We start from the raw sequence: 12,561 nt of genomic DNA, 5'->3' as shown, positions 1-12,561 counted from the left end.
ATGTTCTAATTTAATGAAAGTGGAAAATCGTCGTGACAACAGGTTCAAATGGAGCATGCTCTAAGTGTCTTGTTAAGGGGGGGGGTCTTCAACACTGAATGTGTTATGTGTGGGTTTGAGCCCACTGGGAGCACTAATGACATAGTTGGACTCGCACTCTCAGACAGTGGTGCATGTGAAGAGGACGGCCTTTTCAGCTCTTCAGTTGGAGAGCCAGTATTTTAGACGCTGGTCTCTGATTGGCTGACTTCATTCCCGGGAATTCCTCCCAGTGTAGTGTGTGATGGCAGCAAGCTTTACCCACCACTACCGACGTGCGCGTGGTCCTTTGTGAGCATCCTGTGATGATGATGTTGATGGTGGTGCTGACCCGGCAGAGAAAGAATGGTGTAAACTTGGTGTAGCGCTGCTTTGATTTAACTGCAATTTTTGCTTTACGTGGATCTGAAATGTCATTCAGGTCAAGTTTGAAGCAAAAATATGAAACATTCAGTGGTTTAACCTCTAATGTGAGGATCTGCTGTTTTCACATCACTGTAAATAAAATATCTTTGGACTTTGACTGTTGATCAGATGAGACGGTTGACGCTGCCATCCTGCTGTAACTTTTCATTCACAATTATCTGCGACTTTATTAACCAAAGGCAGCCAGCCTTACGCATCCGGGGGCCCCGTTTCAAAAGGTCATGCGGGGCCTTATCTAGTTTTTTTTTTTTTTTTCATCAAATATTTGTAATGCATCCTACCACAATGTGGCCTTGTGATCATACTTACTGCTCACTTTAAATAGCAGCAACTAGCATTAACATGGACGTATGAGGCTGCTTGTATGAGATGGCTCTCCAATTAATAATCAACTAACTTCACTCGTGGGTCAAAGGGCTTTGTTTCACGACAATTAACTGTACAACTCTAGAAACGTGTATTTAAACACTTGAACCTTGTCTGAGGGAATGCTGGAAATCTCCCCGCAGTCCCCTTTTGGACTCCTCCCTGATCAGCCTGCCCTGATCCTTCACAACCTTTAAGAATAAAAGAACCAGTTAAATCGATGTTGGCGATTGGTAGAAAGGACTATTGTGTTGATGGACATTTGGAAAATATTGGGAAAACGTGTGAAGCCTAATATAGTGGAGAAAGTTGCCGATGTACTTTTTTGAACCATCCAATGTTGAAAAGATCGACTGATAAATACTGCAGGTTCTTTATGGTTCCACTCAATAGGCACTTAAAGTGTTTCAGCTACTTGAAACCAAACTATAACACAAGTTGATGACTTGACTCGGAGGCAGCAGCTTACACTTAAGCTGCTCCGTTGTGTGCGTGTGTGCGTGCGTGCGTGTGTGTGTGTGTGTTGACAATGCACTGTGGCCATGCGGTAGTCATTATGGTCAAGTGCTGTGTGTGTAAGCATTTCTGCATGTATCTCAAAATGTGACCCTGTGGCATTCGTTACACTGTCTGGGCTTTGTGAATGCTCCAGGCCTGCTCGTGTGTGTGTGTGTGTGTGTGTGTGTGTGTGCGTGCGTGCGTGCGTGCGTGCGTGCGTGCGTGTCTCCGGCCCCTCTGAGCCGGTGGTTCAGGGCTGCGCGATGATGTCATGAGGGCGACAGGGTGGAGCGACATGGGGTTAGAGTTTGGCCGTGCTCCTGACTCCAGCAGCCTTCAAAATGTGTCTGACCAGTGAGTGTGTGACCGTCCCTGCTTGTCGGGGTGTTTGTACATGCGTGTCAGCGTGTCAGGGTGCGTGTGTGCGCGCGTGTGTGTGCGCGTGTGTGTATATGGGTATGGTCAGTGGTAGCAGCGCTCTGCAGCTGCATGCCAGCAGTGTCCTGCACTAATAGTAAAAGTGGTTTATTGGACACTTTATAGCGCCTGAAACCGTTTTATAAATCTGGCGGCTGGCACAAGCGGACAGGCACCGAGCAAACAGCCGCAAGACACAGCAGGAGACCAGAGGAGCTGCAGTGACTGTTGTGCACCGAATGACAGGAAAAGAAAAGCCTCCTCTGACCACTAAATCATTTACATAAAATCCAACCTGCCAATGATGATTAAAAAAAAAAAATGCCTACGGCTAACCAACCGTGATTACAGATTATACTTTAAAGCCGTAATTTGTGACAAAGGAAGTGTCGCAAGGCCGAGCAGTCTCTATAAATTACAAGTTTATTTGATGTAGCTGTATTGTAACTATATTGTCTTCTCAGCTTGTCTCTCATGAACGGACAATATTGCACAGCGCCCTTCAACCAACAAGTCTACATGGTCACATGAATTAATCCGGTAATGGCGAGCTGTGGCATTATTGGAGAGGAATCTCCAAATGGACACTACTTGTTGGACAGATTTATAGGACATAACATGGAGCAGGAATGTGACTACAGAACATGAAGAAAAGCAGAGTGGGCAGAAATATTATGGATATCAATGATCTTGCAATCAAAATTGGTCAAGAACACGTTGTATAAGACCTGCTGACACGTGAAAATCTGTCAGGAGCGGGATTTGAACCCACGCCTCCATCTGGAGACCAGAAGTCCCTTTGGTGAGGAAGGAGTCAACCCTTGAGTCTGGCGCCTTAGACCACTCGGCCATCCTGACAAGTGAGAAGTCTTCTACACCAAACTCGTCCTCATCTGTTAAGCATGAATACTGTCAGGTTTTAAACTGGCAAGAAATGTCGATGTTTGATTCAGGATGAGCTGAAATGTGTCCCTGTGTTCAACACTTCCCAAAATAATTCTGCGCCCAACGTGGGGCTCGAACCCACGACCCTGAGATTAAGAGTCTCATGCTCTACCGACTGAGCTAGCCGGGCTCCAAACAGGGAAAAAATAATGTATATAAAGACAAAAAAAAAGTGTAGAATAGATGCTACTGATTGTTATTGAGGAGTTTTTACAGATAAAGTTTAATCAATAACATCAATGAAATCTGGCATAAAATAAAACAATTGCGGAACACGAAGAAAGGCAGAGTGGACAAAAATATCATGGAAATCAGTGATCTTTCAATCAAAGTTGGTCAAGAACACTTTGTGTAAGACCTGCTGACACATCAAATTTTCAATCAATTACTGGGTTATACTGAGAGATTTTTCCAACATTTTGTCCACCTCATTCATATAAGATGGTCAAACACATCAGAGTAATTGTATGTATACCTAATGAACTGGCAGGTATGGTTATTCTCACGGTAAATGCAGTTGTTTAGGACACGTGAATGTCCGGGCAAGTTGATTGTTTTGTGTCTTTGATTCGTCCCAGCGGTTGGTTCCTATACAGGAAACCGGAAATCAGAAGGTATTTCAGATGATCCACAGCTCTCTCTCTTTGATAAAAAAAAAAAATAAAAAAGGCTTATTACCCTCCAAATGTTTTAAAAGTAATGTAAATGTTCAATTTAAACTGTCAATGCGCTCTGTAACCGAAGTTGATCAGCGTAATTCAAAACATATACGAGTATATCAGTTCAGAAGTATGAACCTGCTCTAAATTCCTCCTCCCTCCCCCCACCCACACCTCCCCTTCTCCCCCTTCCTCTCCTCCCTCACTTCTCCTCCCAGTAGCTCCGATCCAGCGCTGATAAAACTATCAACAGCACACCTGCACTGGGCCAGGAAACCAATTTCACACACACACACACACACACACACACACGCATGCCGAGCGTACAGCCCACAGATGAACACAAACCCAAACAGACGGCGACAGGACTCTTCTTCAGCACGTGCTCACTACAATAAGCCTTTTCTCGTCAGATTTGAACTCCGTCTCGCTTTCCGACTTTCTCCGTTTCCATCAATCTTCATGCCTCCGTCTTGCTTCCCTTTTTTTCTTCTCTTCATTTCTCATTTTAGCTTTCACTTCTTTTCTTTGGGAATCACTGAATTTCACATTAGGAAGTCACTAAATATGACATATACAATGTTGTACTATATTGTATGGTTCTTTTGATTTCTCTCCTCTGTACTTGTATTGGAACTGATAAATGTGAGGTTCAGTTTTAAATGCTTCGATACAAAGCGTCCAGAAGTGACACTTTCGGTCTTTTATGGGCCCCACATAGTTGGACGTGACATATTTACAGCTACTTGTGCCATGCAGGCTGTTCCGTCTCCAAATGTCTTTCCTGCCACGTCCTGTTATTAATCTGCCAGGTCTTTAATAAAAAATGAAGTTTTAGGGGGTCAAATCAATATTAAAAGCAGTTCTCTGGTTATGTTGCGTTTACTGAATATTGCAGAGATTTTCCGCTTTCCGCCTTAACAGTTTCATGAAAAGAAACTGTTGCATTTGTTTTATCAACAACGTGTCCTGCCAGTCAGTCAGCTTGATAAATGTCAACTGTGCAGCTGACTTGATGTCATGCAGTTCTGTTGGTTTTAGATAAGTCTACATATATGTTAGAGACGTTTTACACATTGAGATACACGTGAGGACAAGAGGTATGTCGGGAGTTTGAGGCACAGCGAGGAGGAGGAGTGAAATGTAACAACAGAGTAACAACAGTGTAACAACAGTTGTGGAGGTGGAAGGAAACGGAAGGAAAATACCAAACATCAGGAGGTAAAACTCTGTCAGAAGTGGGATTTGAACCCACGCCTCCATTTGGAGACCAGAAGCCCCTTTGGTAAGGAAGGAATCAACCCTTGAGTCTGGCGCCTTAGACCACTCGGCCATCCTGACAACTGGCTCCTGTCTTTATCAAAGTCAGTCTGCATGTTGTAAGCAGCGTATCAGCTGCTGTAAACTTGAGACAGGATATCGCCCCTCTTTCATCAATTTGTTCCGTCTTTTCGCGGAGCATTTCTGTTGTGGAGAGGAGTTGGTGTCTCATCTATTAAGCAGAAAAAAGCTTCGTCCCTTACTTTCTAAAACAAACAACTTCTGATAGAACACAAAATTGGAGCCGTGACTGTAGACCACAAGTCCAAGTCAACATTTGTGCCAAATTTGAAGATATTTCCTGGGGTAGTTCCTGGGACATGGTGTTCACGATAATGGGACAGATGTGAGGTCACAGTGACCTTGACCTCCAGCTCTTAACCACTACAATTTATTCAGTTCTTCCTTGCTTAAAAGTGAACCTTTGTACACAATTTGAAGACATTTCCCGGAGGCGTTCTTGAGATATTGGCCTCACAATGGGACAACGGTTGGATGGACCCAAGACTTGAAAACATAATGCCTCCGGCCATGACTGTCATAGAGACATAAAGTAGAGCAACTGTGGACCATTGTAGGTCACATCAAGAGGACTGAATGAGTTGTCTGTCCTTTAGCCCATTTTTCACTTTTCTATGTGTGAGAAAGAGTGCTTTGAGCTCTCGTTGGTCAACAGAACACGTTGTGGAAGACTTAACATGATGATTTCTGACATACAAGTCTTTGTTGACACTGGCTGTTCTAAACCAGAATAATCTAAATGGAATTAAATTAAATTATTCTTGCATTCCTGAAAAGAAACTGGATGACAGTACTTGTCAGGAGCGGGATTTGAACCCACGCCTCCATTCGGAGACCAGAATTCCCTTTAATCCAGGAAGGAGATGATCCTTGAGTCTGACGCCGTAGACCACTCGGCCATCCTGACACATCTTTACACCAGGCTGTGTAACGTGAAATCTTTATCATGTTGACACCTTAATCAGCATGCATGACAATATTACGATCCATGGCTGGTGCTGGACCGGAGAGCGAAAGGTGCTCGGCCCGTGACTTGTGATCATCCTTTCCGTTCGGACTGTTTCATGTGTTTCAGTCTAAATTTTTGGAACCATTACTAATTGTTGTTTTTGCACAAACGCAATGTCACAGTATCCATGGCAACAAAAGAAAAAGAGTTGCAGGGCTGGAAGTTCCTGGGGGAAAGCCAGCATTTGTGTCAGAATCACCTGAGTTGTGTCTGCAGTCACACAACACTGATTTTATGAAAGGTTTATGTGAAGGTGCAGAGTCGTGTTGCGGGCTTTTCAAATAATCTTTATTATTGACATGAAAAGATCCTGGCTTTATGATTCCTTCTCTTTTGATGTTTAGTTTTTGTCTTGCACTGTCTTCAAAAGCTACTTGCCCAAAATGGGGCTAGAACCCACAACCCTGAGGTTAAGAGTCTCATGTGCTACCGAGTATGCTAGCCAGGCCACAATTATGGCAAATAAATGTCCAAAAAAAAGCTTGTAGTTTTATGCGTGTCCTTAAAAGGAGCAGACAATCTTATATATATAATCTGATTGTCAAACTGGTTCACTTGTTCAGTGGTTTCTCATCTGGGTTTTTGCTGCTAACAGTTTTGTACAGTAAAGTAAAGTCTTCAATGTCAAGAGTCAGACAACATGGTGCTCCGACCGACAACGAGGAGTCTGCAGCCATGGCAACAGGACCAGGTGATTTGTGTGTGTGTCCTAAGACTTTAAGGATGTTTCGGGAGTTTTTATATATGCCCTGTGTTGTGTTTCACTCCTTGAACTTCCGACCTCTGAAATATCACCGAGCGTCAGACTTCCAGACAAGACTTCCTGTCACGTGACCTTACAGTGACCTGACAGGATTTGAGCGTTTGAGTGTCTGGCGTCCTCCCGCTGTGTTGACCTGTTGTAAACCATCTCACCTTGTCAGTGTCAGCCAGTCGGACCACGGCCATGAATGAATCTGTTCAGAATCAGATGGGTGTTTGTGTGCGCACACACACACACACACACACACACACACACACACACACACGCACACATATACACAATCGACTCACAGTTGTTCATCGTGTGTGTGTGTGTGTGTGTGTGTGTGTGTGTGTGTGTGTGTGTGTGTGTGTGTGTGTGTGTGTGTGTGTGTGTGTGTGTGTGTGTGTGTGTGTGTGTGTGTGTGTGCGCGAGTCCAGATGAAGAGAAAGAGGGAGTGAAGGTAATGAAGGACATTCAGTCCGTCAGATGAGAGGAAACGCTGCCTCTTACTGGTCGATGTCAGCTACTACAGGACATCAAAGTGAACGGACAGAGGAGAGTAAGTTCAGCTGTAATACCGACTTTTACATCACTTACAGACGATATATTTGTAGCTCTGTGTTTTTACGCCTCATTGATTTCGATGTTGTCTTTGTACTTTTTTTTGTTTGTAGTTTTTATCGGCGCATCTCTTTGAAATAAACTGCGTGGAGGACGTCAGATGGAGAGACAGTAACGGATGAATTCAAATGATCCAACTTGTTTGTTGAGTCATTCCACATAATATAATGTCTGCTTATGATCCACAAAGCCTCACGACAGTGAGTTTCAGTCAAGCACAGAAGAAACTAGTAAGACTTCCCTCTCTCTCCGTCTCTGTGGTTTCAGTGGTCTTTTTTGCATTCTTGTAATTTTTCATCTTTTGATTTTGATTTTTCATTTTTGCCTCTTCTCTCGCTGCAAAATTCTTCTTTTTTGTGTGACTTCACTCGTGTCTTTTTTGTCTTCTCCTCTGCTTCGTGTGTGTGTGTGTGTGTGTGTGTGTGTGTGTGTGTGTGTGTGTGTGTGTGTGTGTGTGTGTGTGTGTGTGTGTGTGTGTGTGTGTGTGTGTGGGGGGAAGTTATAATATAATGAGATTCCCAGTGTCCAGGTGCTCCTTCTAGATAATTACTGAGTGTGTTTTTCTGTAGCCAATCTCCGAGCTGAAGCAATACCAAATCTGTCAGCGCACACACACACACACACACACACACACACACACACACACACACACACACACACACACACACACACACACACACACACACACACACACACACACAGATGAAGCGGGAGAGAAGGGATCAAATTAAAATGTATTCCCACTATCTTGTTTCTGATGGTAAACCGGCCGCTTTCTGGCTCCCATTCTTAATTATTTTTTTTCAATCATCCTGTTGTTTCTTCCTCTTGGATGCTTTTTGTCTCTTTTCACCTTTCTCTCCCAGAAATCCTTTTTTTTATATATATATATATTTTCCTTTTCCAGTGTCTCTTCTGATCACGCCTTTTTCTGTTTGCCTGTAGTGTGTGTGTGTGTGTGTGTGTGTGTGTGTGTGTGTGTGTGTGTGTGTGCGTGCGTGCGTGTGTGGTGTGGAAGAAGGATCAACAAAACATTAGTCAGTTGGCTGAGAAAACAGAGCTAGCAGACAACATTGATTTCCACAGAAGCACGCACACACACATATTTTTTGTTTTTCAGAAGTCGTCCATCAGGGATAGGCTGCAGTGATTTATTAGGAAGTGTGCTGATTGTGTAGCTGAGGGAGTGTGTGACTGGACCGACAGGAGCAGAGCGCTGCAGTGCGCTAAAGGAGGACACAGACTCGTTGCCAAATGAGCTTTTTGGATAACGAGGAGACGGTTGCTCCTCAGTTGGTCCAGTTCCTTTGCTGTTTTATTACTTTATCCTGCACAATGAACATTTACAGGAGATTGAAGTTAATTTAATAAATTGTGCACTAACTTCATCGCACAATCTTAAAATGAAGAAACTGTTTATGTCAGTTTTTTTTTTTTTTTTATCAGATTGTTGATAAAAACAAGACAGTCACTTACTTTAGGGAAAGGCAGGAATATGAGGTAACATTACCCTTTAAATTAATTACAGCGATAAGCAATTTCTTTAAAAGCTTTGTTCAAAGCAAAATGTCGTCATTATTTTCAGGTTCTTTACTAAAATGCTGAGTACTTCTAAGTCAAGAGAATATTCTTGCACTCTGTTAAACAAGTGGGCAGCTATGGCGAAGGCAGTGTCGCCTCAGGTCCGGTGCTCGGTTCTGACTGGTGGAGAGAGAGGGTTGGTGTCAGAGGAGCAGAGGCTGTGGGAAGGAGTGTGGTGATGGAGCAGGTCGGTGAGGTAGGAGGAGGCCTGGTTGTGGAGATCTTTGTGGGTGAGGAGATGGACTCTGTAATGGATCCGTTCAGGGACAGGAAACCAGTAGATTCAGAATAAAGAAGACGTGATCGAGAGGAAGGAGGCCCACCGAGGCTGCTTCGTATAGGTCCCCGAATTTTGAGCTGCGCCCCTGGAGAGAATACAAAATCTGAATGCTCTCCCATTCTTCTGCTACGACGATCAAACCGTGGCTGTAGTGGACAGCTTAAAAGAAGCTCTCCCACTCTGCTCATGTCTGGATACACAGGGGTTAAAACCACTTAGCAGTGTAGCGCCACAGCTCCTGAATTTCATCCTGCATATTTTAACACAGACAGCAGCACGCTGTATATTTCACATCAGCGTCTGCCGCTGCCTCACCACCGCATCGTCTGTCAAACCTCGCACGCCGCCTGAATCTGAGATCAGAATTGTGTTTTTCATTACATTCAATGAATGTACAGCGGATTTGTCTCGTTGCCATTGATGCAAGGGCGCTGTGTGTACATGCAACGCTGGAGCACACGAGGCAGCAGGACATCATCTGAAAAGATGCATTTATATGAAGCAGCCTCTTTCCAAACAGCTGTCATAGTTTTTATCGGTGCTTCAACTGGACACAACGGTTGTTTCTAACATATTACATCGTCAAAATGTTTGTATTTTGTATGTAAAATAGCAATTTTAGTTGACTTTATGGTGCTACTTGTCATTAATCTCTATAGATTAATTTGGACCTTTTGACATGATGTAACAAATCACGCCTCTCATAAATAATAACATTTTATACACATCTACAGAACATCACATGACATTTTATGTGCAAAATTGGACATATAAAGAAAGAAACACCTTTCCATCCCTCATATTTCTATCTCCTAGTAAACAGCTGACGTAAATGTTTGTTGTCAGACGTCTTTCTGTGGACCAGAGTGGGTTGAAGCTTTAAAGGGAGCCGCTGCAGTGACGGTGACCACAGACAGAGGGCGCTCCATCACTGGAGCTCATTAGTGAAGTTGTGGACCGTAATAGATGAGAGAGAGACATCAAGAGTGAAGGACAGGGGTGAGAGGTTAGAGGAAGAGATGGAGGGATGGAGAGGAGCACAATTAAGCAGATATAGAGGGAGGAGACCTGGAGGAGGCGAGTGAGGAGATAAATCAAGAGATTGCGGTTAAAGGCGACATTTTAAACTCCGGTGTGAACTCTCCCCTCCACTCGCTTGTCCTGCTGACTCTCCTTTGTTGTTTTGGTTTCTTCCATCAAACTCACATCCATCCCTCTTCCACTCTCTGTAACTTTACTTCCCTCCCTCTGGGTCTCCTTACATCTGACCACTACCCCTCCCCTCCCCCTCCTGCCCCTCCTCCCCCCCATCATGCATGGTTAGGTCCAGAACATTTGCTTCCTCCCCAGCAGGGCCGTACCATTAGCGGCCAGCAGGGGAATATTTGTTCACCGCATGCAGCTGGGTACAGGTGTGCGTCTTTCAGGCTCTCTGTGTGAACGTGCACCTGCTCAAAGCAAAGCAAAGTGAAAGTCAGTCACACATACCACAGACAGGGCAGGAAAATAAGGACAGAAAACTGTCAAATTATTATTCAAACTGTTTGTTGACATTTAACAGTTTACAGTTTGGAGAATGATTTTTTTTTTTAATTTATTTTTTAAGCCAGTTCCTGCAGCTCTATCTGACCTTACTTTATGTGGTTATGCTCTCGTAGATTTCCTGTTCCAGTTTGATTTGATTAGATTGTGGCTCTTCTGGGAAGTCATTTTTATTCATTTGTTTTATTTTTAAGCGACCATGAACAATATTAGACATAAATAATTTGGCTATGTAATTTCCATCTGAAGTGCCTTGACTATTAAGACATACACACAGTGACACAACAACAACAACAACAACAATAAACAAACAAGACCAGCGTCCTCTTTTTCCATCGGAGCCACACTGACAGGACACAATCAATAAAGAACCCATTATCACACAAACGCACCAAAAACCATGTGATTTTCAGTGTGTGGTTTGCAACTGCTACTAAGTTATTTCACTTGAAAGACGATTTGGTTGCATATTAAACAGTAAGGGTTAGATCCGTAGAGGAAAGAATGACCTTTTCTTTAATCTTTTGTTTTTTACTCTTTTTAACAGTCGGGCTTGTTAGTCCCTCTATACTGTCTTCATTTTATTAGGTGCCGTGTGCTCTGGTAACTTGTGATTGGTGTTTCTGCAATTTGATGTCAGGCAAAGCAATAAATCAATTATTGAGGAAAATATTCAGTTGACTATTTGAGTTTCAATCATTTAAAAAAATGATTTCTGTTACACGCATGCTTGTTAGTGCTGTTGCAGCCACAGAAACAGTCTACAGCAAACTGTGACTCATCAGAAATCCGTTCTTCTTTCTCTATCATCGGCTCCGTTTCTCTGTCAAACATCCTCCTCCTCCTCTTTAAATCTCCTCCCTTCCCCACGTTCTCACCCCCACCCCACCCCCTTATCCCCATCACTGGAGACAGACAAACACACACACACACACACACACACACACACACACACACACACACACACACACACACACACACACACACACACACACACACACACACACACACCCCTCCAGCTCTCCTTCAGCCCTGCCCAACCCTCTGCGGGCAGCGTGCCCAGAGAGAGGCAGCATGAGTCGGGCGAGGAGCCCCAGGCAGAGCCCTGCAGCCACGCCAACACCCTGGGCGCCTTGAAAGAAATAATAAAGGAGGGAAGGAGGGAAGCAGAAGGTGAAGCAGAGGAGGAGAAGAGAGGGAACAAAAGGGGATAAAAGGAGGAGAGGGGTGAGGAGAGGAGAGGATAGAGGAGGAGGAGAAGTGAGGAATCGTGTCGAGAGAGGATGAAGAGATAAGACGAAGCAAGAGCAGGGGAGACATGCAACAGAGGAGAGGATAAGAGGATGAGGGGGTGGGGGGGGGACAAAAGGAGATTAGAAAAAAATGATAGATCGATAGATAGAGAGATACAGAGAGAAGAAGAAAGATGCGGAGCAGAGGGAGAATGTGTGAGGAGGCAAAGGGAGGAAAAAGAGAGAGCCGGGCCGACAGCCAGCTCTCCCAGGAGAGAGAGGTCAGAGCAACGGACATGTCTCTGGAGAGACTCTGTGTGTGTGTGTGTGTGTGTGTGTGTGTGTGTGTGTGTGTGTGTGTGTGTGTGTGTGTGTGTGTGTGTGTGTGTGTGTGTGTGTGTGTGTGTGTGTGTGTTTGTTGTGTGTGGGATTTGTGTGAAAGACAGAGGCAAGAGAAGGAGGGAGGAGGAGAGAAGAATGCAGAAGAGGAGGAAGAGGAGCGCAGTGGAGCGCAGAGAGGAAGAGGAAGAGAGGAAGAGGAAGAGAGGAGGGCTTAGATACATACTGAATGTCTGAAATGCGACCTTGGAAATCTATAGCTGTGTGTGCGTGTGTGTGTGTGTGTGTGTGTGTGTGTGTGTGTGTGTGTGTGTGTGTGTGTGTGTGTGCGTGCGTGCGTGCGTGCGTGCGTGTGTGTGTGTGTGTGTGTGTACATCTTTTCTTTTCTACTGCATGCAAGAGATTTATAGGATGAGGCTGATATTATCACGTATGTTTCTCCTACTATTGAACAAACCCCGTGACAGTCCGTCTCCCAGTACTTTGTCGTTTCTCTTCCCTGTCCGTGTCCCTCAACTGAA

At 44.3% G+C, this 12,561-nt stretch overlaps 1 protein-coding gene and 4 non-coding genes across 5 annotated transcripts in view; 1 reads left to right on the top strand and 4 right to left on the bottom strand.

Moving 5' to 3' along the window:
* wnt5b (wingless-type MMTV integration site family, member 5b) overlaps positions 1-12,561 on the top strand; it is an 89,062-nt gene that overhangs the window by 2,774 nt on the left and 73,727 nt on the right. The window lies entirely within an intron of this gene.
* On the bottom strand, positions 2,494-2,604 carry trnal-caa (transfer RNA leucine (anticodon CAA)). The gene is made up of 2 exons: positions 2,567-2,604; positions 2,494-2,539 (listed from the first exon to the last, which is right to left on the bottom strand). It is a non-coding gene; the product is annotated as a tRNA-Leu (tRNA).
* Positions 2,749-2,821, bottom strand: trnak-cuu (transfer RNA lysine (anticodon CUU)). The gene has a single exon. It is a non-coding gene; the product is annotated as a tRNA-Lys (tRNA).
* On the bottom strand, positions 4,581-4,691 carry trnal-caa (transfer RNA leucine (anticodon CAA)). Its single transcript has 2 exons — positions 4,654-4,691; positions 4,581-4,626 (listed from the first exon to the last, which is right to left on the bottom strand). It is a non-coding gene; the product is annotated as a tRNA-Leu (tRNA).
* trnal-caa (transfer RNA leucine (anticodon CAA)) lies at positions 5,487-5,598 on the bottom strand. The gene is made up of 2 exons: positions 5,561-5,598; positions 5,487-5,532 (listed from the first exon to the last, which is right to left on the bottom strand). It is a non-coding gene; the product is annotated as a tRNA-Leu (tRNA).

Source organism: Brachyistius frenatus, unplaced genomic scaffold (genome assembly GCF_029030835.1).
Source record: "Brachyistius frenatus isolate BFR_SWC_R1_liver_20210118 unplaced genomic scaffold, ASM2903083v1 Contig_32, whole genome shotgun sequence".
Classification (NCBI taxonomy): Eukaryota; Metazoa; Chordata; class Actinopteri; family Embiotocidae; genus Brachyistius; species Brachyistius frenatus.
Note: the sequence above shows the minus strand (reverse complement) of the source record. Positions and strands in the feature narration are given on the sequence as shown.